The sequence below is a fragment of the Ixodes scapularis genome, unplaced genomic scaffold, assembly GCF_016920785.2.
Source record: "Ixodes scapularis isolate PalLabHiFi unplaced genomic scaffold, ASM1692078v2 PGA_scaffold1__304_contigs__length_218370807, whole genome shotgun sequence".
NCBI classification, from domain to species: domain Eukaryota; kingdom Metazoa; phylum Arthropoda; class Arachnida; order Ixodida; family Ixodidae; genus Ixodes; species Ixodes scapularis.
In genome coordinates this window covers 49,452,365-49,478,072 of record NW_024609846.1, presented here as the reverse complement: position 1 = coordinate 49,478,072, position 25,708 = coordinate 49,452,365, and the positions used below count along the sequence as shown (strand labels likewise).

Sequence of the window (25,708 nt, the reverse complement as noted above, 5' to 3'; positions counted from 1 at the left end):
CATTCCACAAGGCACTGCAGGACTCGCAAATGTGTGAACAGTGCTTTGCAATAAAGGCCATGATCGGGCAGCAGGTGCCCATCTAAAGACATTTAATATTGATTGGCATTGAACTAACCTTTGGGCTTCATCGCGTAGCAAGCGTGGGTGAGGTATAATTCAAGAACATTTAATGTTCGACGAGTTTACTACGTTGTGGTGCTTTCCCATCTGTTTCGGTGTCACGGAGTGGGGTTCAAATTAATAAAAATAATTCAATGATCCACTCTGAGAATAAACGAGAAATTACGGGAAAAGAACAAGAGAGCTAAGTTCGACCATTGACTAGCGCTAGGTCCACGCCTGGTGTATAATCAGTAGAGAAAGATGATGACACAGGGAGGATAAGCAAACAAAAGATTAGATTTAATAAAGTGAAAAACTAAGCTGTGCAAGGCAATAGAGCACTCAACACAAACCACACTCCAGCTCGAAGCTATGGAGCCCTCCGAGCCAGAAACTAATACTAAAAAGACTCGACGCTCATAAAACCGGAATAAGCCAACAAAACAGTGACGAAAACCCGACACTAACAACTAGAGCAAACCGAGATGGAGCTCGAACGTTACCGCTACACACATGGGATAATCCCCCAAAACAGTCGCGACAGAAAGTAGCACTGTGTAAAAATCTTCCCAACATTCAACAATTCGTACTTCAGAGCCAGAGAATGCAGTAGACAAGTCCTAGAAAGCCAGGCTTAGCTTTCCGGTAGGTGCCGAGTCCAGAGCAGTCCGTAGTCTGGAGTTGTCGGCCGAAGAACGGCGTCTCGAAGTCCAGCGGTCCAATTAGAGGTTTGATGAGGTCGACACCGCGCACCACACAGCCACACACGCTTCAGCACAACAAACTCAAACACTTGTCCGACAGGCAGGGCAGAAGCCAAAAATTACACGTTCCAAGACTCATCTGCAGGGAGTAACCGCGTTGAGTAGCGACCCGGCCAGCTCTGGGGTTGGACTACCTTCTTTGTTCCCGAACCCCCTTTTATAGACTTCGCCTACCGACCAACCTCCCGTTTCCCCGCCTTTCGGGTCAGTCAACTTTCAAGAAAAACAAAGCTACACAGCAACGACCCAAATGGCAAAACCTATTACATTTTTCAGACAACCAAACATATGTGCCCATCCATTCCCCCGTACGAGGCCAAAAACATCAATTACCGCCGATACATAGAACACGACAGGCGGCAGACTGAGCAAAGCCGCCGCCTTCAAAAAGCGCGCTAGCCAGCGTAAACATCTTTGTATCCCGGCGGCGCCCCTGCATGTCAAATCGGCACCATACGCGAGCCAGCATACGCACCCCTCCGTCCGCGAGGTCAAATGCCACAAACTGTGACCTGGGATGATCTACGTCGCCCGTTAACAAAAACCCATTCCGCAAACGAGCAAATTCGTTGGGGACTTAGAAAGGAACTACGACGGGACGAACTGAGATTAAAAGTGGCACCACACTCCCCCTTTTTGACCGTACCAACACTTAAAGTGGTCCAAAAAAAAGATCATAAAAGTACTTAAAAAAATGAAGAGAAGCCTGAATTTGTGACACCCGGTTTCTCCATCCTGTGTTTTTTTATTTTGTGCTTTTTCTATTACGAAGCGAGACATTATTCCAGCCGTAGGCACCAGATGTAATTCCCGTCTGCGATCATAAGATTATAGGATCCTAACTGCCGGCAGCTAAGTGTCAATTACATCCGGCTTGTGCATACAGTGCAACATCTTTTGCTATTCAGCCGATCATCACTTTACAGCCTGGGTATCTGTTCTTGTAAACCACAGTAGTACTACATGTTAAACGGCTCTAAAGCGATAGAGCAAACTCACATCTCCTTATCTTTTAGCTGAATAAACTGTTTGTTTGGTTATGCTTGTTATTCAATTTTTGTTTTAAATTTAATTTTCTCATATAAACACCTTACATTATAGAAAAAAAATCTTTTTATAGTACGGAGGTGTCCATATTAAGAAGACATGACTGTATCATCTTTGAAACTAGTTTGCCACAGCCAGTGTTATAATATGTATTGATTTTTTATGCAGTGCCTGCCTTCCTTGCCCCTTGTGAGGACGACTGAGAAAGCGACTTTGCGCCACAACGACGGATGGCAAGTGTCCCAAGTGTCGTCACCTATAGTGGTCATGTGCTATGTGTTCGCAGCATTGTAAGCCGACCGTGGAGCACTTTCAAAAGGGAACTTTCGCCATGTGCACAGTATGGCCGCGTACAATACGGGGCACGTACAGTCAGAAGAATTATGAGAGGGAACATGCGGGCGCGTGTCACTTGGTACAGGCAGAGCAGCCTAGCAGGTGTCATGCTTGTGCACTGAGGCGCCCTGGTTTGAAGAGCCGAGGCAGAAGTTTCAGCGGCGGTGTCACCGCCCTGGCGGCTTGTCGCCGAAGCAGAAACGGGGTTAGCTAGCTTTGCTCGTGGCTGGCTTTGTGTAGTGTGTGTAGACCGGGAACGTAGGCTTATGAACTTCGGCAACAAGGATACTACACGGCTTTGGTGTTTTGGTACGAGCAACAAACGTGACACTATCTGCTACGACTAGCTACGACCACCCACCGCAGCGGTGAAGGCATCCAAGAAGCAGAACCTGTGTATTACGCCGTTGCCGTAACCCAACAGTGCTCATTTGTCATGGAGGGCTTTCCGCCCAGAGACTTTGCTCGTCACTGAGTGTTATTTCCCGTGTTTCTCTTTGTGTGCGCAGTGGCTGGACGGACCTCATACAGCAGTTCTTCAGTCTCAAAGGTGACTAAAAGTTGAGGGTGGATGGACTTGCAGCAATCCCCTCGGTTGGTGCGTGTGACAGAACCTTTGTACGGCATCATCGGGAGGATGCTGTTGTGAGTTAGCAAGTTGTCCAATTGTATGTTCATTATGCTAATATTTGAAAAAGCTTGTTTAAAAGGATGCTGGACCTAAATTTGGATTTCATAAAATAAGGCCACGGAAGCTTTGAATGGGAGCTTTACAAACTCCGAAACATCACTCATACATTAATATCTCAAACGGATGGCCGTATTCTTGGAAAGGAAAGGGCACAATCAAACAAGAAATGTGACATCATACTTCTCCTGGTACACTTTAGAATGAGGGGAAGCGGCCTCGCTTCTCTCATTCCCGCTTCGGTTCACCTGCTTAAGGGGATCAAGCCTAGAGGAGAGGGAATGAGAATCGCGACATCACATGTCTCGTCGGCCTTGTTGAATCCCACATGTTTCCGAAAATACGGCCATCCGTTAGAAATAATGCTGTATGTGTGATGTTTTGGGGGTTTCGCAGCGTCCCGCCTAGCGCCCCAGTGTTGTTTTGCAAGCTTCGAATTTCAGTTAAGCATACCTTTTAATATGAATAATTCTGTCATCAGAATGTTAGAACATGTCAGTTCTACACAGCTACTCTCAAACATTTTCGAGTGGTCTCGCCTGCCAGATTCAAAGGGGGGGGGGGGGGGGGGGGCAACATGTACATGTTTTTATGTCTACAGCACAAATAGTTCCTATCATGCACTCTAAATAGCTGTCAATCGACAGACTGGGTAAAAGAGTGAGCACAAACAAGTCCAACTACCAACAATGCTGTCCATGGCGAATCTTGGACACCATGTCTTACGTTATGTGGCCTCAGCGGCCTTTCTATAGTTCTTTTATTGTTGCCGGTAAAGCAGCTACCGATAGGGGGGGTTGCGAGCACGTCAACTTTGAAATGCAGTTTCTTCACATAATGTTTGCACTTTGGGAAGTTTCTACACATATACCTTGAAGTCGCTATTGTACGGATGAAACAACTTTGTAAGAGTGTCTATAAAAACTTGGGCAGGGTTCTCTTTAACGTGCCTGACTTACAACAAGGCTGTCCAACTTGAGAAATTTCACTGGTGGGAAGCTTATTTTCATATAAGAATGGTGTACTTCTTCACAGCGCTGTGTGTATCCTACAGAAACTCCAGATGTGTTCAATAAAAGTAGCATTTGCTAATATTGTTTTTTCTGTGTATCTGATGCACTAGGTTGTATTTGTTTTGAACGCTTGCTACGTTTAGGCTATAAAAAATAGTCTAAATTTTATGCCGACAAGCTTACTGAAAAAGAAGTGTTCGGTCTGAATAAAAGATTCCAGAAATTACACTAAAATAAATTGCTACTTGGGGTAGCAAAAATGGTGTTTTACAGTCGACTCTCATTATTTCAAACTCCAGGGCCCGTTTGCTCGAAGCGCTAACCGCGGCTGAAGTTAGCCGCAGTACCTAGGAGAGGGATTTTCAAATCGCGTGACTGGCTCGGTAGGGATGCGGGGAAGCGTGGCGGTGCCCAGGTGAGTGAGCGCCGCACGCTTTGGAACTAATATGTCGTTGTAGCTGCAATACCGGGCGCGTTAGTCAGCAACGAATGGTGCAGGAGGCTTTCGCTTTGCCTTACCTCACTTCATCACAAAGCATGAGCAAGGCTCTTGCCGCATTTTTTAGATAGTCTTTCGACTCTGGCCATTCCTAAGCCTAAATGAATGTGGTAATTGTCGGCTTAGCAACATCTTTGGAAAGCGGATTGTCTTGACTCTATCGGTCGGGAATTGATTGCACACAAAAGCAAACAGCATCCCTATAGACCTTTTTCTAAATTACCCAAGCATCGAGAAGAACGCTGAAAGTATAATTCTGCGGTCCGCGCGCATTGGCCTTCCTCTTATAAAAGATTCGAAGTAAATAATCATAATAAATATTTGACCAACGCTCGTGCAAGACAAAATTTGTTTTAGACGTTTTGCTTTAGAACAGTTACTACTTCAGACGCCAGCACGTGCAACGCGTGTAACTACACTTGTAGCATGCACCTCGGTGCTTGGGAAATTTAGAGAAAGGTCTAATATGGTCTATTGGGACGCTGTCTGCTTTTGTGCGCTATTAATACCCGGCCGATTGAGTCAAGGCAATCCACTTTCCAAAGACATTGCCATGCTAACATTTATCGCGTTCATTTAGGCTTAGGAATGGCCAGAATCGAAAGACTATCTAAAAAATGCGGCAAGGTCATATGCTCATGCTTTGCGATTTAAATGAGGTAAGGCAAAGCGAAAGCCTCTGGCACCATTCATTGCTGACTAACGCGCCCAATATTGCAGCTACAACGACATATTAGTTTCAAAGCGAGCGGCGCTCACTCACCGGGGCACCGCCATGTTTCCCTGCATTCCTGCCGAGCCAGTCACGTGATTTCAAAATCCCTCTCCTAGGTACTGCGGTTAACTTTAGCCGCGGTTAGCGCTTGAGCAAACGGGCCCTGGAAGCCACACACTTTAGTTTGAAATATCAGAAGATTGAATTATCAAAATTCATCTAAATATTGTCACGAATAAAAACATACTTCTTTATTAAACTTAAAATCAGTGTGTAATGCGCCGAACTTGTGCTGAGAAACATAAATTAACAAAGACTTTTGATGGTGTCGAAAGGACAACTGCCTCAAGCGGCCAAGCGAAGGTACTTTTGTAAGCGCGTGGGTATCTAGAAGTTTCTGAGCTCGAACAAAAAAATTTAGAGTCGTCTCATCATTCCAGTCACGCAAACAAAAGAAAGAAGGACATGCGCTGGCGGGGTCAGCGGCATGTGAGTCGATCACGCTGCTGACTCGGCTATTTGCATGTGGCATTACTCCCCTCTTGTGAAAGACTCATCGTCTTTATGCAACACAAAATTAAATTAACAGCTTAAACAAGACTAGGTCAAAATACAGTCTCGTAAATAGCAGATTTTCACAGTCCTTCCGAGCATACCTAGTTCAGTTGAGTCGGAAGACGTGAATCACCTACGGGTCGCAGAGGGCAGCGTGACAATGTTGATGTGCCATTGGCCAACGACTTACAACTTAGGTCTCATGTAGCGAATAACCTTGAGGTCGAAGCACCACTTTAACAGTTCCTTACTGCGACGATGAATTGGTGTTTAGATTCACAGTGGGTAGCCAGGCTGAAACTGGGCGTCGTGGTGACAAAGATTGTAGCAGTCATCGTCAAGAAGTTGTGGCTTGCATCAAAATGCGACCAAGCTGGCAAACTTCCTCCGTTCGTTGAGTGACATACCAGGCGTCGTCGTCCTGTTCGTCTTCGTGACAGATACCACACTTGCCGTAGGTATTGTCATCGGGTTCATCATCAAGGTCGCCGTCAAGTTTGTAGTCGTGGTTGTCGTTAAAGGGCAACTCCGGACCATACTTTCAATTTTGGGATTATGACTGTTTTGAGTGCAGTCAGCGTCCTTGAATTGCAAGGTGTAATTTTTTCCTCGTTATTATGCGTAGTTTTAAAGATATGGACGCCTCAAAGTTTTGTTTGGGGCACGGCCAACAAAACCGAAACTAGCCGCTCGAGGCCCTGGCAGCACTAGAAATCAGCCGCTATGTGAACGTGACGTCAGGATCGTTCTCGTTCAACGAGTACGCAGGTTGATCAGCAGCTACTTCTGTTGCGCTAGCCGTCTAAAGGTAGGAGGTAAGCTGATTTTATTTAAATTCTGTATATGTGGTAGTTATCCAGCACATGTAGGAAGAGTTAGTGCGTATACCCAAAAGCTAGTGAGTGGAAAACCCGTAAACTCGTACTGTGCCGTACTCGGCAGCCGCTGCCGCCGTGCGTGTGCCATGCCGTACTTGTCGCTAGTATACCCAAAAAGGTAGCGACTGGAAAACGAGTGAACTCGTTCAGTACCGTACTCAGCGGCTGTCGCCGTGTGTGCAGTCTTCCGTACTCTGTCGCTAGGCCTAAATTGTCATCGGGGCTCCGTGGATGGAGCGGCGTTGCTCTACGACGCGCTGCCAGTGAAGTACAGTACTGGGGGCCCTCTCGCTTTCGCGCTGCGGGTCAGTAACAGACACGAAGCTTTGAGGCTTTCCGGCACAGGCTGCTGCGTTAGGGCTGTACATGTCTGTTTTTGCATTCTTTTTTCCTTGGGCGCGTAAAAGCCAAAGTCCACTCGTCGAACAGCGTTTACCCACACCTTCTTCAATTTCTGGTACGTTGGAAACTTGTGAAAAAGCACCTCCGGGTTGTGCAGCGGGTTGTTTGAGCAGCCCACGGCACTACAAGTTCTACTCGGCATCCTTCGAGGAACAGCTGGGCAGTCTTGGGCGCTACGAGTTGCTCGCTAAAACCAGTCTTTGAGCCCTCACAATCAAATAAACAAAAGGCTATACCGAAGCTACACGGGCTACAGATAAAAGAAATGACAACATGACAATCACAAGTCCAAGTAGCGGTGGTAGCGGCTCAAAGAAGCGCACTCCGCGTAACGCTTGGAGGAAAAAAAGAACGATATTGACGTCACGGCCCAATGTTGCTTTAGTGATCGGCAACCCGCTAGCCGACCGCTAAGGTGCAGCCGCTCGCGGCGGGTCACATTTTTATTATCGGCATTAGTTGAGAATGCGGCATCCCACGGACGTAATATTTTGGCTGGGGTCGTATTTTGTGTCACTACAGCGATACCAGTAATTTCTTTAATTTCGAGTTTTGGCCGGAGTTGCCCTTTAAAGTCATCGTCCGGATTGTCCTTGGATAACTGTCAAAGCCGTAGTCGGGATCGTCTTCCATAAAATTGTTTGAGTCTTCGCCTGGGTCATCATCAGTGTCGTCATCAGTCTCGTCACCACGGTTGAAGACTGTTTGTCATCGAGGCCGATGTCAGATTGGTTGTTGACATTGTAGCCGGGTTTGGTCTTTGGAGTTGTCGTCCGTTTCATCATCAGCGTAGAAGTCGTCATGATGTTTTCGTCTAAGTGTGGTAGCCAGGGGCTTTGTAAAGTTCATTGTCCGGGTCGCTTCCGAGGCCATAGTTGAGGTCGTCGTTGGTGTCAGAGTTGGAGTCGTCCTCGGATGATTTCAAGGACGTCGCCTTCACGATCGTCGTCTTCAGAGTTATCGTGTTCACAGATGGTACGCTTTATGGGCATAGACGGCGTTACCCTACACATCCACCAATATGTCATGAACAAAAACCAACTTGATTAATAAAACTTCAGATCAATGTTAAATGCAGCGAACTTGTGCCGAGAAACATAAAGTAACAAAGACCGCACATACTTTGACAGCGACAAAAGGACGACTGACTCGAGCAGCCATGCGAAGCTCTTTTTGTAAGCCCGTAGGTATCTAGAGGGTTCCGAGCTCGAACAAACAAGATTCTCGGGTCATCTCAAACATTCTAGGCGTGCAAACAAACAAAAGATTCCCCATTCCACCCAACTCCATTGCAGAGAATTGGAATTTTCTAATACTAATTCCATTCCTTTGAACTCCTGGAAAGGAAATACTGGGCCCCTTCCCACTCCTGGAATGGCTGAACTGCTGCATTCCATTCCTCTCAATCCCTCCCAATTGTGAAAATGGCACTTGACAGCTAGTACTAAGTTACCGGAAAATAACGTCGGCGTAAAGCTGGCGTTGTGAAATGCGTAGACAACTGCAAAATTCAAAACCCTACCCGCAATCATTGATTTTACTAAGTTGAGCTTTGGTCGCACATAGCACTAGTGGCAATTGGTATGGGGGCACTGCAGATATTGATCGCACCACCAGGTGTAAAAGCCTCGTAACAGAGAGGAAAACTAAGTCGCCCATCTTTTCCACAAAAGAACCGTATATGTCCTCCACTTTTACGAGATACATAATAAGTGAGGAGTCACGTGTATTAACGAAGTGCGGGCGGTGTGACATTGTCCGTGCCTGGTGGCCTGCAACTGGTGCTGTAATCACACATGGTCCCAACAGCCTTATGGTTGCATCTCGCAGCACCAGGAACGACACTTTGGCTGTGTTCCAAATCTTACCCAAATAGATCCGAGTTACTCCGGTGGGTCGTGTCACGTGACAACACAGATTGAAAAGTGCTGGGCACGGGTAGTTTTTGGAACGCTGAGGTACAAAACCCTTACCCTGGATTAAGATCGAGTAAATTGCCCTTGTCAGCCTACAACTCTACAGTTTGGGTTGCTCCACTGGGGTTGCCACTTTCATCCTCGAAGGAACATAAGCAGTCAGATAACCAAACCGTCAGTTACCTAAGTGCAATAATGCCGTTTCGAAAGCCCCTTTGACGGCATCTAAGCAGCTCGCATTAGAACAAAGCCTATTCCATTCCTACTCTATTCTGGGCAAAATGTAACTACTAATTTCATTCCCATTCCATTCCAGTGCTGCCACCATTTTATTTGCATTCGATTCCAGGGTTGTGGAAGTGCGGAATCGTTCCAACTCTGGAGTGGCAACTCCTCAACACTGGTGATAGTCACCAAGGCACCCAGTTCAGTGTGAATGCTGTCCTCCCAGCCCATCCAAAGCTGTTATTACTGTAACAAACTCCAGTACGACGAAGTAGTTGAATTCGGAAGCCTGTTGTGCAGATTTGTACCTTGCATTGTTTCCGGTATTTTTTATTTCTTTTGTATTTTAAAATGGACAACAACCGTTGTAATCTCGGTATTGTTGCCAAACCTGAAGGTTTTATCATCGGTGCACTTTTAAATAAATACATATATGCCACAGCCGCAGCTCAGCGATGAACACTTACACTGCGACTTAGGTGTTTCGTAAGTATTCATTTTGATTGCGCGATAATGATGTTTGTCTTCTGTTAGAATTAAAAAAACCAAAACAATATTCAACATGACGGATAATTTTGGACACCCGCGGCATGTGTGATCTGAGCATTTGTTCTTTTCATCTGAAGTGTGTCTCTTGCTCACTACCTATAGAGTATACGATGTTGTGGACGGAAAAGATGCTGCGACCGACTCCGAGCAATAAAAACATTCTGTTTATTCTCATGTCGTTGAGCTCGTGATGACGAGTATGAGTAGCACTGTCATCTTTGGCGATGCAAAGGCTGAACCGATAGACTGCCGCAGAGCTATCGCCCTCAGCTCTGCACTGTGAGGAATGGCACGATTTTGTTGAAGTGATTGCGGCTCCTGAGAGGTGTCGTTGCTGTTGACATGTACCGCAAGCAGGATGACATACTAGAGAGCAGGAAAGAGAGCGTTTGGAAGCCGTGCATGGTAGTTGACGCCGAGGTCGGGAAATGAGGCAGCAGACGGGGGAAATCGACCCTGCCGTGCTTTCAGTCCGGCTCGATCAGTTTGGAGTGTACAGCCTCGGACTGAAAGGGGGATGCCGGCCGACTGCGGGGCCGATGCGACATCCCCTAAGGTGAGGAACCGAACTGAGAGCGAATGCCTGACATGGCAACGATGAGGAGATCCTGGTCGGCTAGCAACATGCCTTGTGAACAGTGTGAAGATGTCGATGAATATTCACTTGCCAAGCCGGTGGGGCAAGCAAGGTGGTCGCAGCCGATTGCTGGGAGATGCCGGTGCTAGATGCGACAGAGCAGAGGTGGTTGCGGAGGCGCTGCAGATGTGGAGGCTGAGAAAGTTGAATATATGCCTACTGCATTTTCGTCCGAAAAGGCAGAGCCATTGCCGTGCCCTTGGCCACGAAGAACATTCCCCTGGATAGCAGGTGCTCGGAGTCAATCATCATGTCCAGGTCACCAATCTGTAGCACTTTCGATCTTGAGGACGGAAGAGACGGTGCAACAGACTCTGAGTTTAACTGTGAAAACATTCTCTTTATTCTCGTACCGTCAAGCTCGTTCCGACGAGTAGCTTGCTTTTATACACTGCAGTCATTAGCATTATAGTTGATCTAAGTATTTTGCAACACTATTAATACGGCAGATTGGGCGAGTTGGTACGGCATAATTACGAACCAGCGCACAGGTAGACCAGTTACTCAAAATCCAAATACACAAAAATATACACTCGCACAGCGCTGATGTGAGTTTTTTGTGTTTGGATTTTTGGTAACTGTCTACCTGTGCGCTGGTTCGTAATATTGCAACACTGCCGTCTTTAGGCGGTGTGGAGGCTGAACCGATGGACCGCCAGAGGCCCATATCTGTATCTGTTTCATATACTGAATGCCTTTTTGCACGGCTCTGTGTTTACTTTTGTCTTCCAGATTTTTACTGCTCACTTGTTTTTTTTAATTTTATTTAGAGGATACTACTGGCCATTGAAGGCCCAAGTAGGAGTGGGGTACAACATATGCATTCACACACCTGCAACAACAAACAAATAACACGACATTAAGAGGTTTACAACAACTAACCAGCAAATATACAGGATATATATATTTAAAAGGGGGGGGGGGGCGGCACAGCATGCATCAAGCAGCATGTAATTCAATCATTTGTAATAATAGATGTGAAATTTAAAACTCATATTTAAGATTGAACATTAACAAACAAATGTGAATTTAATTAAGCTATAAATTTTATATAGACTGTTACTTTTTATACAATTTTGTCTAGATTTGTCAGGATACAATCTGCAAGTACGCATAAAGTAACTGGAAAGTTGAAAGAAGCAAATTAGAGATTGCAAAACCTAATTCTCAATAGATATTTTTTTCCCAAAGTATTTACGTGATAGTGCAGCTGAAATAAGGCTCCTTTTTCAGTTTTTTTTATTTGAACCACCTTAAAAATACATTGTTTTCTAAGATTTTTTTTATTATTATGCCTGGAAAATTAAGTTACCGATTGTGTTCAGTTTATTCTAAACTATTTATATGAAATTCCAGAGTGCTTTTGTGCATAACAGTGGCTAGATAAGGTTTTTATAATTTCTGATAAAACGAACTGACTAGTTTCTCTTTAGTGACCGTTTCGCCAAGGTGACAGCAGAACAAGTAACGGATCCCGACGTCAAACTGCAGGAATTTGAGATATATGTTTTCTTAGCGAATGCACGCTACTGTTGTGACATATTTGAATATCCTTATCGCTTGCTTGGGCTCAGCGGGTAATGCAGGTCGGCTCTAGCGTGAGTATAAAGGCTGAACTGCATAAAGCGATTTAGCGAGCGACGGCGACAGCGACGAGTCAGCGACGTATTACGAAGATTTCTTACTATCGCTCGTCGCGTCGCTCGGTTTTTGGATTTCTAGAAAACATCGTTCCGCTTTCATGCGGCTTCCGTCGTCGCGCGAGTGACCGAGCGTCAGCGAAGCGGGTCGCCGTCGCTGTTCTCGTCGCTCGCAAAATCGTTTACATTCGGTTTATACTTCACGCTGTCAATAATATCGACTCGAGCGCGCATAATTTCATTTCCACGGGAGCGCGTGTAAATCAAACCCTACACCAAGATGGGGGCTGCAGCCAGCAGCTTTGAGAGCGTCATACAATGGATTATAGTTTGACAGAAGCAAGCACACACTTCGCTAGCGCATTCCAGCCTTGAGCGCTCGAACTTCCGAAAACGAAACCAGATTTTGCTACATTTTGGCTAGCTCGAAACGTTTTTTTAAAAATATAGGGTGTCTTTTAGCTATAATCTAGACTAAGAGAAATGTGTACTTTCCCAAATTATATTTATGTCGCCGTACTATATAAGTAATAATTGTGTAATATCGTTACGTTCATATAAAATACGGGGGGTGTCACCGGACCTTCGTCTGAAACAAAAAGTCTGCTATATATACCGAGCGGGTTTCTATTACAATTGAGTAGGAGTGTCGGGTTGTTAGTGCCTCTGTTCGTTGGTTGTGTATGTAGATGCTTGTATGTTGATCTTGTGGTATGTGCTGTGATGTATGTGCTGTGATGTATGTGTTGGTATGCTGCCGTCCGTGTTCGAGCGTGTCACTTCCACAAATCAGCAAATGTCGTTCATTTTTGTAGTTTTCCGCATACTCACTAGGTGGCGCAAGCAGCCGCCCAATTTTATTTTAGCTTTGTTTGTACGTAGTCCATTTATGTGTAAGGAACCACACCACATAGCTATAGTCTAGTAGAAAAGTAACCGAGTGTTTAAATGGCGCATAGCGCCGGCGTTCAGTTCGTCTTCGTTCGTTGGCCGTTTCGGTAGCCGATTCGTACCCGGAAAGCCGCAAAATTTGCGTACACACGAGATATGAGTGGATACGTCGAAACGTAGCGTACAACTTTGCTCGCGGTAAAGGGGTGAGCGGGACGTCGGTAACGCCGGTCGGGTAGGGTCGGGTCGGGTCGGTGTCGGAGCTATTCGTCGTCGCTCGCGGCAAACGGGCTTTTTCAATAAAGTTCATGTCTGTGGTCGCGAAAAGATAACTGCTGTGGAAATTACCCGGCGTCGGTGACAATGCAACCGGCTTGAGGCCTCGGCGATCGGCTGTACCGCCACGCGAACGAGACCTGCTCGATGGGGAAGCACGCTGCTGGATGCAGTCGATGGTCGCTCCCACTGTCGCGTAATCGCCGTAATGGATACGGCGTCGGCGGTTGGGGGTGAATGCTTGCGGTAGTTCAGCACGTATGGACGATTACGAACGAACACGTGCAAACTACGCTTTCGCTGTGGCGAAAAGCCGTGTAAAGCGCTGGGCCTCGCTCGTAGAACCCGTCTTGCGTCAAACGGCCGCCATTGTAAAAAAACACCCCTAGACGTGTGATCGCAGAACGAAGTACATGTTCAAAGATGTTCATTTTACACGAGACCTCGGGTGCAAACGAAATACACCGAGCCTCGCGTGTAAAACGAACACCATTTCGGGAGTCCACCCTGGGACAACGGTTTACACGTCCAGGGGTGTACTTTTTCGCTGTGTGTGTAGCACTAAGTTAGCACTCCGCTGTATATTTGGGCAGGCCTTAAGAGCATCACGCATTAGCTATAGTGTCAAGGGATGACTGCCGGTGTTTGCACTCGACCCCAGAGAGACCGCCTCGATCCGCGATCCAGACCACTACAATAGAGAACACTGCTACGGAGAGACGGTTCGACCGCGCCCATCGTGCGGGTGTGGCGGGCGCAATGCGAGCTTTCAAAACTTCGAGCCCAGAACAATGACAGCGGCGGTGCAAGCCTTCCTCCTCCAAACCGTACTCAAGACAAGACAGTGATCCCACTCAAGCGCACCTTGTAAAGTATTAGGCAATGTGTTATTGCATTCTTGCTTTTCACTAGATTGTTTCCTTTGAAAAAAAAAAAAAAAAAAAAAAAAAAAAACGACACGTGATAAACAATATGAATCGAACAAACAAGTTTTGAAAGTAAACATATTCGACAGATATCTGCCTGGTTGGATGAGAGTTAAAGTCCGAAAATGTATCTCCAACTAAAATTTGAAAAGCAACCCGACGTTTCAAAACCAACACGGTTTCTTCTTCAGGGGTGACTGACGGCACGCGGGCCAAGCATCAGCTTTAAACCTCTTCGTCTTCAAAAAAGTAAAGAAGGAAAAAGAAGAATAAAAATAAAAAAGGAGAAGTTCGGAAATTGAAAACATTGTAAAATAACATTTTAGTTATGTAGATGATGGTCTCCTCAGCTTTTCCGTAAGGTCACGGAGGCCATGCGCGTACACAGAGGGCAGAGCGCCCAACGACCTATTTAGGTTTTCTGGCGTGTGCTGGATTTGCCACGATTCCAAGAAAACTCTTCTTCGAAAATTGGGCTTTGTGTCCACCACGTGCGCGTTCGCGAAGTCAGTGCAATGGTCTAGGGTATCGCAATGTTCGGCGATGGCTCTGCGCTCACTGTCAAACTTCCGCACGTCGTTCTTGTGTTGCCGGATACGCTCGGGAAAGTTATTTGTCTCCCCAATGTAGGTTGCGGGGCACTCTGCGCAAGGAATGGTGTAAACCGCGCCCTGTGTTTTTTCTTTTGGTAGACGGTCTTTTGGTTTTGGCATAAACGTTCCCAGAGTGGACGTGGTCTTGTGGGCCACCAGAATACCTTCCTTTCCCAGTACTCGTGCGAGCGCTTCGCTGGTTCCCTTTACGTAGGGAACACTGATTTGCGCGACTCGATGGGGCTGTCGTTCCTCTACTGGCATCTGGTTTTGTCTGGCGAGACCGTGGCGTCGGGTGATACGCTCAATAAAGCTACTAGAGTCGCCATTTTCCTTTAGGTCTTCAATTATGGTCTTCTTCTCCTTCTTTCTATCGGTTTCCGACGAGCAGATAGCCGTTGCCCTACGCAGCAGGGTCGAAACCACTGAGGCCTTATGACTCGTTGGATGGTTGGAGTCGAAATCGAGGTAGCATTCGGTGTGTGTTGGTTTTCGGTACACCGCAAAGGTCAGATCTTGTCCTCGTCGGTTCACCAGCACATCAATGAACGGCAAGGTGCCATCCGTCTCAGATTCCACGGTAAATTTAATGGCCGGCTCGATAGAGTTGAGATGTGCCAAAAAATTAGTCACGTCCCGTTCCTTGAGAATGCAGAAAGAATCATCCACATAGCGCTTGAATACTTTGGGGCTGTTGGGGAAAGACCTCAGCGCTTTTTGCTCAATTGTCTCCATCGTGAGGTTCGCCGTTGTGACCGAGATGGCCGCACACATTGCAGTGCCACTGACCTGTTTGAAAAGCTCCCCTCTGAAGGTGAAGTTTTTGCTGCCGAGACAAAACTCGAGCAGACGGTACAGCTCCTCCACAGTGGGGTTGGTTCTTGTGGTCAAGTAGCTGTCGTTTTCGAGGGCTTCGCGGGCTGCAGCGAACCTCACGATGGAGACAATCGAGCAAAAAGCGCTGAGGTCTTTCCCCAACAGCCCTACTGTATTCATGCGCTATGTGGATGATTGTTTCTGCATTCTCAAGGAACGGGACGTGAATAATTTTCCCATCATGCACCGCGCGGTTACGCCGACGGTGACGGCGACGCCGACGGTGACGCCGACGCCGCTCAAGCCGCAATCGGGCGCTGAGAGCTGCGCTCTAAAATGCCAGTCATCCAACAGCTCAAAAAATGTTCAAAAGGCTAGAACAGAAAAATTGAAACGTGTATGGACATTCGAATGCTTCATTTCGGGAAGCAATGCTCAAGCGAGTTCGGTGGGTCAGATAATAAAACCTCTCATATCTGTGCTGCAACGGATTTCAAAAGAGTGCGCGAGAGAACTTTCGATACGCAGAGTAGGAAGAGCACTAATTTTTTGCAAATGGTTCTCTGTTTTGAAAGGGCGCTATTTTATATTGGTGAAGGAAAGGTACACGGTATTCAGTCTCACGGACATTCATGCCATATTTCGTAAACATGTCAACTGTTTGGAGAAGCTGGAGGGCGCAAGTCGTTTAGCCAATCCAATCCAACCTTTGTGAACGCACCTGGACCTGTATCCCCTGTCCACACGCAGTCCGTACAAACGCTCCCTTGTCGAACACTCGATCTGACTCATCTTCATTTCTTAGTCGATACTGGTTCTTATCCCGGATTCTCTTCGTCACATCGCATACAGATAATATTTAGTCCCTTTAGCAGTCTTTAGTAGTAGCAAGCGTATGCAGTCAGCAAACAAGTCACGTGACTTTATCGGGTTCCTTATTGGACCCAGCGGCCTGTAGCACTGAGCTTTAGTCCATCGAACGATGAGACGGAGTATAGTCATACATTAATTCGCAAATGTCCGATCAAGATAGCGAAGTTAAAAATGAGACGTTCTACGTAATTGATGTTTTATATAATCCCTCTGTCCAACGATAGTTCAAGAATGAAATCGGATACACAGTACCATAGCGTCAATGTTTTGGAATAATTTGTTAGCTTTCCAGTGATAATCCCTTTGGGCGCTGCAGTGTACCCCTGTAAAAACAAATTAGGTTATACCTAACTAACAGTTAGAGTTCGTTTATTACACGAAATTACGACACTGCTTTTTATTTGTGGTACAAGGGGAGATTAAACTTTTCATGTATTATTAAAAGCGCTTTTCCAGTACACTGCGCGTCCACCAAAGGGCCTATCAAATTATAATTGTATAGAATATATAAAATCTGCATTTAAACTATTTTATTGCTTTGAAGAAACTCTTTAAAACATTAGAAATTCAATGTGCGGTTGAGAAGCACCTATATTAAATTTCCTAAGGTTTTAAAATCAGCGGTTCATCCTAAAAAAAAATTGCAAAGTTTAATACTCGCTTTTAAGAAAATGTTTGAAATGTTACAGAAACCATTAACACTTTATTTTACCTTTTTTTCTTGCATTATGCTCTTTTTAAGCATGTTTCCTTGTCATTACGTAAGCTTACTTGCTGTTCTGTATGAGAGTGACGACTCGGAACGGCAAAGTTCGTAAGAAACTAACTCAGGAAAGCACTTTTGTTTACAAATTATACCAGATACCAGATATGTATATAGTAAATATGAACGCGTCCGCGTTAGCTACAGTGATTATAGCGTCAAAAAACAAACTCAAAGGTTTTGGCAGCAAGTGAAAGTTGAGGTGCAAAATTTCTGTCAAAGTAATTTATGGTTCACTTATTCATATAAGCAGTTAAATAAAAATACTGTATTCCTTCAGAAAGCCCAAGGCTTTTGGGATAATGATTTCGGCATACGCGTAAATCGCGTAGAATTCATCCCCTTTTATAAAAAAAAAAAAAAATAAAAAGCGAACAAAACGTAATTTAGGTGTTCTTTGCTAACTGGTAAAATCGGTATGGCATTATGAAGCGCCGTGGTAATGCGAACGCATTAAATTCGTAAAAAAACTGAGCTCTCGCTTGCTGGTCTCACTGACTTCGTATAACTCAATACTGGCCAACGCCTCGATGCAAGGCCCAAATCTGCAAAAACTGTTCTAAAAATTGTCCACCTTGCTTTACAGACCGTCTAAATACATTGTGGTTATAATGTGTATTCTAAAGTCCTCACCGCGTGTATAAAACCTCAAGATAGCAAGTATGATGTATGGTGCCACGCAAAATAAAATCGCCTTCACTCTGCATACATCCACGGCAAACTGATTTTCCAATGATTTGATGAATTTTATTAACAATATAGTTTATAACTATACATGCATATTACCTGGGACTCCACTCGCAACAATTTGTTGTAATTATTTAACGATGTTGATGCACTCTTAAATGCTAGCACCTACAGAATCCACCTACATTAATCAATATCTATTTTTTTGTTCCTTTTTGCAGCGATCATGTGGAAGAACCAGTTTTTGTCTGAAGATGTGGACGGGTCTCATGCCAAAGAAGATTTGATGACAGTAAACCCCATCTCCGAGAAAAAATCCCAAGAAGTAATTGAAGGTGGGGTATACCGATGCACTCAGATGTGCTTAAAGGGGCGCTAACAGGTCAAAATAAGATTTTCTTCATAATCCGAAACGATTGAAAACGATGCCTGGACAGTATCCTCAAACTTCGAAACTTGGGAACTCAGTATTTGTGAAGTAAAAAAAAAAAAAACAATTTCCCAAATCCGAATTTGAGCTTCCGACGCGATCCGCGCTAGTGCAGTGACGTCAAAGATTGAATTGTCCTGCAACTCAAGTTTCTTTCACGCCTCCAAACCATCCCGTCCCGAAGTGTGTTCGCCCGGATTTTCGCGGTCAAACTCTCTTCTCTGTGACCGCCGCCTGCTGCTGTGAGCAGACGACGCTTCACTTTCGAGTTTGAAGTTATTTTAGGTCCCTTTCAGCGATCTCAATTTCTTTGAAACGGTGCGAGGTCGAAGAGGACGCGCAGTGGACTTTGTCAGCGACGTGAGGGGCCACGTCGCGCCGGTTCTGCGTGAAAGGCTGCCCCGGCGGAGTTACCACCGAAACTACGGTAAAACAGATACCGAACGCAGTTGTTGTGACCGCTTGACGATTTCTTGTTCGAAGTATGAGAGGTCATCGGGCATTTAAAAAAGAGAACTTCGACCGATTCCCCCACTCACCGATCATCCTCACTGCCCTATAGGCCGTGCGCCGCCAGCACCGCCATGCTTATTGAGGGATGATACAAAGCCAGCAGGCGACGTTACTTCAGACTCCGATTTTCGGTATTTCCAAAACAAGGGCCGTAGCGCGTTCACAATTGCGTTAAAACACATGTTTTACGAATGTCCTTAATAAATATTTAGGAAATGTCGCTTACAAATCTTCTCAATTTCATATTTTTGGCGCCACAAATAAAAATATAGGAGGAGGCGAGACGAGGAAGAGAAGGGCGCCAAAAAGAAGGCGCGCTCGCTTGTAGGAACTGTTTTTTTTGTGTTGCGTTGTGGTATTTTTCCGTTTCTGCCTAGAAACGGATAACTTGCGTCGTTTCCAACCACAAAAAAATGACCTTTGGGGTGTCAGTGCCCCTTTAAGAATGTTGCTGCGGTATTGGCTTGCTATTAAGGCGTCTAACCGCTTAGGTTCACGTATCCATTTGGTTCAATGCTTCTGGGGCACAACTGCTCCAAATATCTAGTACAAAAATAATTTTACCTTTCGCTAGGTATTCCCCTTCCTATACTGGCATTCTAGTGTCATTAAGAGCCTGATTCCGTGATACCCTCCATGCTAAAAAAATAACTGTAGATAGAGGGATACACTACCTGTAGCCATATAATACTTACAATATAGCTCACTAGAACAAACTTAATTTGAAAACTCAAAAACAGGGTTCTAATGGTGAAACTCGCCTTGAACGTGTTGCGAAAGATGCTCCAGCATTCCAACTCTAATGGTCTCATCATTTAATTTCCGGGTGTTTAAATCCAGGTACCCTACTATTAGCGACGTTTTAGAAGCATATTCTTATTCATAATCAACAACATGCCTTTTGATGATAATGTGATTATTGCAAAGGTGCAAGCGAGCTGGACAAGAATAACGCTAATAATCCCTGCGAAGGGGAACCTAGGAAAAACAGAAATCTCCAAAAACAGCTAGGTGACTCTTGCGCTACTTCGAAAATCGTTCTGGTCCTGATATCGAACCAGGGACGTCTCTATTTCCAGTGGAGCACTCTACCAGCAATGACCAGGCGGATTTCGCAGTGGCGTAAATGTCACTGAGCTGTGTTGAACATTTTTGCTTGTCCTTTCTACTACTTGCTTCCCTTCTCCAGGGAATTAATAACTTTAAGATTCCTTCATACCACAAACGTTAACCAATTTTACTTGGAGAAGATACAGATATACTAAAGTCTATCTCGCAGTAACAAACGTTCTTGCGTTTTTTTTTATTTTTTTTTAAATCCTACACAATTTGTGAATACCAATCTCGAAAGATAGAGCTCATTTAGAAAAAACATTAATGGTTTCCAAACTCAGTTCGAATTACGCCAAAATGTTTCATGGTCAGCTTAATCCCTCGGCCTCCATCTGATTTTATATTTCAGGCACAACCGAGCATTTCGACTATGACACTGGTGTGACACCAGGGTACCCGTTCAAAAATAAATTTCCTGATATGCTGTAAGAAGCCCGGGTTCGGTTAATCCCAAATGAACAATGTGATAAGCTGTATAACGACTCGTCACTTCATGGGAACATCGTTTGCGCTATGCACGACTTCGGATCTTTATGCTCGGTGAGGACAAACATGTATTTTATTTTTGACCATATGCACCATTAAGTTATAAGACGGCAAGTCTGAAATACTAAAAATGGCGATTTTTTTTTTCGAAGGCGTTTAAAAACATCTGCAGTCAATATAAATATCGTACGTAGGTGCTCGGATGCGCTCAACGGCCCTGAAAACAGCTGGCAGCCCAAGGGAGACGGGGTGCAGCCAGTCCCCGTAATACTTATAGTGACAAAACTCAGAATGCAACATTTTCTAGCGTCAGCAATTAAGAACGCTGTCGATTGTGCTCACTGACAGAATGAGAATGATAGGGAGTGTCTTCAGAACGCCCATTCGCCAGCAAACTCTCAGCGCCTTCAACTGTGTTTTGGAAGCGCACGCGCCCTTGAGGTGCACGAGACGTCAAAGCGTCGTCTAATGTCGGAAGCTCGCGCTGGGGGCGGAACAACTGAAGCTCCTCCCCGCAGCCATTCTGCACCTTCATCCCTACAACCACTACTTTCCTCAATATATTTCTCTTTTGGACCGGAAGTGAAGTGACTTCTCTGTGTTTAGGTTGTTTTTTCTTATATTTTTCCTAATGATAGACTGCCTCCACGACTATTATCTAGGAATACGAACAATCTCCGAATGTTCAGCATTCTGCCTATTCTTCGTTCCCCCCTAAGCTGGCAGTGCGATGGAAGGTACGCGCTCGCCGGTTCAATCAACCGCCTCCCTTTCATCATCTGACTCCGCTCCCGTGGCGCTAGTATGGGCGGGAGCGAGATTGTGTGGAAACATATAGACATATAACTGGTCCAAGAAGCACGTTGGTTTCCCCGCACTGTCAGTTTATGAATGAACTCGGTATAGAAACAATTTCCGAGAAATGGGAGCCCACGTGTATTCACACTTTCTCTGTGACCCCCAGTAGAGCTCTTCGATGCAGTGCTCTCTGAGGTGATCACGGAAGTTTGATTGGAAATTTTAGAATTGATTGTTATAACTTCTAAAGCTTCCGGAGTAGCGGACAGAAAAGTGTTAGTCAAACTGGACAGACAGCAATAAGCATTTTAGTCGGCAGTTTGGTGTTTACATAGTTTCGTCTATACTGCTTTCCGTAACATCCAGAATCGTAAACTAAACCCGTTCCATCACTCAAACATGTCTTAATGTCTAGTGGTTCCTGTTTTGAGTTACAAAAAAAAAATTAAAATTGCGTGGCCGTGCAGACACGTTGCTTTTCAAGTATCTTTCAATGAGAGTACGCTTATTAGTAAATACAAGCCACAGGTTTCTTTGACTCGAAAATGGAAGGCGTCAAACTAGCGCGATGGCTGCCCCACAATGCGCTATATCGTAATGAGACGTGAACGAATGTAAATTAGCTTCCGCGTGGGTTCCCGCTTTTTAAGCCCTTTAGTTTCTTCTAATTCGGCTTCTTGATTCTTAGACAGGGCGACAGTGGAGGTCCGCTGGTGTACAAGACAAAGGATAACCGCTGGACCATGATGGGACTAATAACCTCTACCGTGTTGTCATGCAGCGTCACCCATCTCCCGATGTATTTCGTTAGAATTAAGCCCTTCATGGACAACTTCATCCTTCCATGCGTTCAAGATCCTAGTAATTGCACATGCAAGCCAGCAAATGATACAGAATCCAGCATTTATTATTAGTGTGTTTCATGAAAATCTAAAGACCTTTCACATCTCTATGTTATTAAAACAAATACTGAGATCATCTGTGCAACCTTCCGGCGAAATCACTTGTGTTGCATAGGTGTTCAGAGCTTTGGAGAAAAAAAATGTATCTGCTTTTTTGGATCTAGTTACCGAGTGTGTCCGCGTTAAGACCACATATTAAGCAGACACTCAATATACCAAATTCACCAGAATAGCGGCAGCAGAAACATGCTTCTTCTGCATGAGGTTCAAAGCGGCAAAGCTAGCTAATGCCGGACGTGCCCCCAACGCTGACAGTTATTGAATTGAATTGGTTTTATTTAGACACTAGGTGAAGGGTAACAGGACAAAAGGCAGATTAACTCTGCCTGACATGGCCCTATCATCCGTTTACAATGCCCAGCAGGCGAATACAAAAACAATAAACATTAAAGAAGTACAAGAAAATACAATAGCACATCAAAATCAATCAACACAGCATATTTTGTACAGAGCTCATACAATTAATCGCAAGTGCACTTAACACTTTGGAAATAAATGAAACAGGTAATACAACTCATACGCAATGAAATATGATCTAAAAGTATTTACTCAACGTGGCATGACACAAGGTACCGCTTCATACTACCTTTAAAGCGGTGTTTTGATACAAAATCAGAAATTATTTGTCTAAGAGCGGGTTGTTTATTTAGGAAATAAGGTATTAAGTATGCAAAATGGTGATGTCCATAAATTCTCCTCGATTAAGGTATTCTATAGGAGCCGTGACGAAGATTGTTTCGTGTGCTACTAGGAAGAGGTGCGTAAAAAAAAAACGGGTGGGGTCACTGATTATTTTGTTATAGATATACATTGAAAGTTTAAGAAGGAATAGCTGACTAATGGAAAGAAAGCCTATTTAAAGAATATATGTGCTCTGTGGTCAGTACGCTGAAGGCTTTCTATACAACGTATCGGTTTTTGTTTGCAAAAGAAACCACCTATCAATATTTGTTTTAGTTTTTGAACCCCAAACTAAGAAACAGTAATGGAGGGGATAGTAAACTAAAGTATAGTACAACTGACGTTTTAACCAGCATGAAACCAGCGATCTAATTTTATACAAAATACCAATATATCTTGAGATGCATGCTTGCGTTTTATTTATATGAGGTGTCCAGCTTAGATTTTCTTCAAAAACAAATCCCAAAATTTTATAAACGTTGACACGCTCGACTACAGCGTCTTGGAATTTTAAAAAAAATTCACAATCGTCAGGTTTACTTCGTGGCTTAAAAATTACATATTTTGTTTTCGTAACATTTAACTGAAGTTGATTAAAGTCAAGCCAATCCGATAACTCGTTGAGCGACGTGTTAGCAGTAACTTCTAGATTACATAAAAATGGACCAGAAAAAAATAAGCATGTATCGTCGGCCTACAAAAGTATTTCAGAGGTGTCTGGTATATGCACAATATCATTAATATAAATAATAAAAAAACAGAGGACCTAAAAAAGACCCCTGTGGAACCCCATGCGAAATTTGTCCTGACTTAGACCGGTATCCATTAAAACACGTATATTGTGACCGACACGATAAGTAACTACGTACCAAATCTAAGGCAACACTTCGAATTCCATAACACGGTAATTTATAAAACAATATATCATGTTTAATGGAATCGAACGCTTTTCTAAAGTCTAGAAATATTCCAATGGTAAATAGTCTACTTTCAAAATTATTGATTAGTTTTTCTTTGATATGAATTAGCGCCATTTCTGTTGACTTTTTTTCTTGAAAACCGTATTGCTGCACCACAAAAAACATCTCTATCAATCAAAAATTTAGTGAAGCGATTTTTATCACATGTTCTAATACTTTTGAAAACAAATGAAGTACGGATATGGGCATACAGTAATTAATGTTGTCAAAAGAACCTCCTTTGTGCAAAACAGCAACTCTTGAAATTATCATGCGATCCGGAAAAGCAAAAGTTCATAATGCAATATTACATATAGGCTGCAGAGGAGAACACAAAAGATGCGCGACAGCTATGATTGGTATGCCTTTAATATCATCTGGTCCGGCTGCTGTATTTACATTTTAAGATTTAAGAATTAGGTATATTTCTGGTTCATCAGTTGGGATCAAGAAAATATAGCTTTTGACTGCAGATGAAATATACTTGTCTACGCTATCTTTTGACCCACGTGGTTGCAGTGACTAATCAGCACTAATAAAATATGAATTAAATTTGTCCGCCAAAAAGGCATCACTGTACTGAATGCCATCAAACGTTAGTTTACAAGGTATCTTACTTTTTGGATTTCCAAATAGGCTTCTGACTGTAGTCCAAAGTTTCCTAGGTCCATTCGATAGAGCTGCGAACTTGTTTTTATGGTATTCTTCCCTTGCTTTCTTAATGTCCTTGCTTAATGTGTTTCATTCTTGTTTATATCCCAGCAATATTGCCTGGTCCGTTAGACGGATAAACCTGTCGTATAGTTTGTTACGTTCCTCAATTTTTTTACACAATTCTCCTGTGACACACGGTTTCCTAGATTTTTTGTATTTTATTATCGGTCGTGGAGGAAATGCTTCATTGTAAATCTGCTTTATCTTCTGCAAAAAAGTTATATGACTCAAATTTGAGTTGTTTTCATTATAGACGTCATTCCAGCTCGTATCTTTTATCATGTCACGGAAAGCAGCGATGACATTTATACCAAAATTTGATTTATATCAAAAATGATGGTCGACCACGACGACGACGGAGTGATGTGGAGGGCTGATTTCGCCTGTCTCTAATAAGGCGGCTTTTTGTCATGCTGTTCCCAACTTCCTGCAACATGGTTGCCCTCTGGCTCCTGCTAAACTCCTGGCCGTCCCGAAACCTGACCGGGACGGCGAAGGGTTAAGGATGTTCCTGAGATAATAATCCAGAGGCTTTTAAACTGCCCATGCGAAGCGCAAGGTATTCAAAAGTATATACTTTTCGCGTAATTTCAGCGAACGATGATATAATACGAAACTCAACAATTTAATTAATCAGTTATAGGTGATTAATTCTCAACAATTACGGGTTGCTTTTGGTTAATCCCTTCCCATTTTCCTTCACTTCTAAAGCCGCAGTTCGCTGTCGTGGTTGTTGCGCAAATGAGCAAGTTAGAGAAAGATTGGCAGTTTCTTCGCAGAACTGGGTAATTTTATATCCCGTAAAATGTTATTTCTGGAAGCACTGGAACAATATCTAAGGTAGCGACGCGTGCCAGTTGGTTCATGCTTAGTAGATTCGACACAGGGCATAACAAATGCAGACAAAGTAGAAGGTGAGCACAGGACAAGCGTTTATACTCAAGTGAAATTTTTATATAAAATTAACACCGAAGTGGACAACAGCATTCACCACCAGCACGGCCGGTTCAGAACGTGTTCCGATATCATATCTCTTCGCTATGTAGAGGACCGATGTTTGGCCTACACGCTGGCCAGACCCTTTCTTGATTGTGTAGGCCTCCAAACTTTCGCTAGCCGTCTGATCTCCCCCCCCCCCCCCCTTTCAGCAATCGTGACGTGATGGAAGTCAGGCTGGCATCTACGATTTGCGCAATGAAGCGCCAAATGCCCCCCAGCTATCGACCGTAGAGACCAAGCATGCTCACCCAATATTTCA

General features: G+C 44.2%; 1 pseudogene; it reads left to right on the top strand.

Annotated features, from left to right (window-relative positions):
* Positions 1 to 22,048, top strand: part of LOC121835709 — a 64,542-nt pseudogene extending 42,494 nt beyond the window's left edge.
* The last annotated feature ends 3,660 nt before the right edge of the window (positions 22,049 to 25,708 follow it).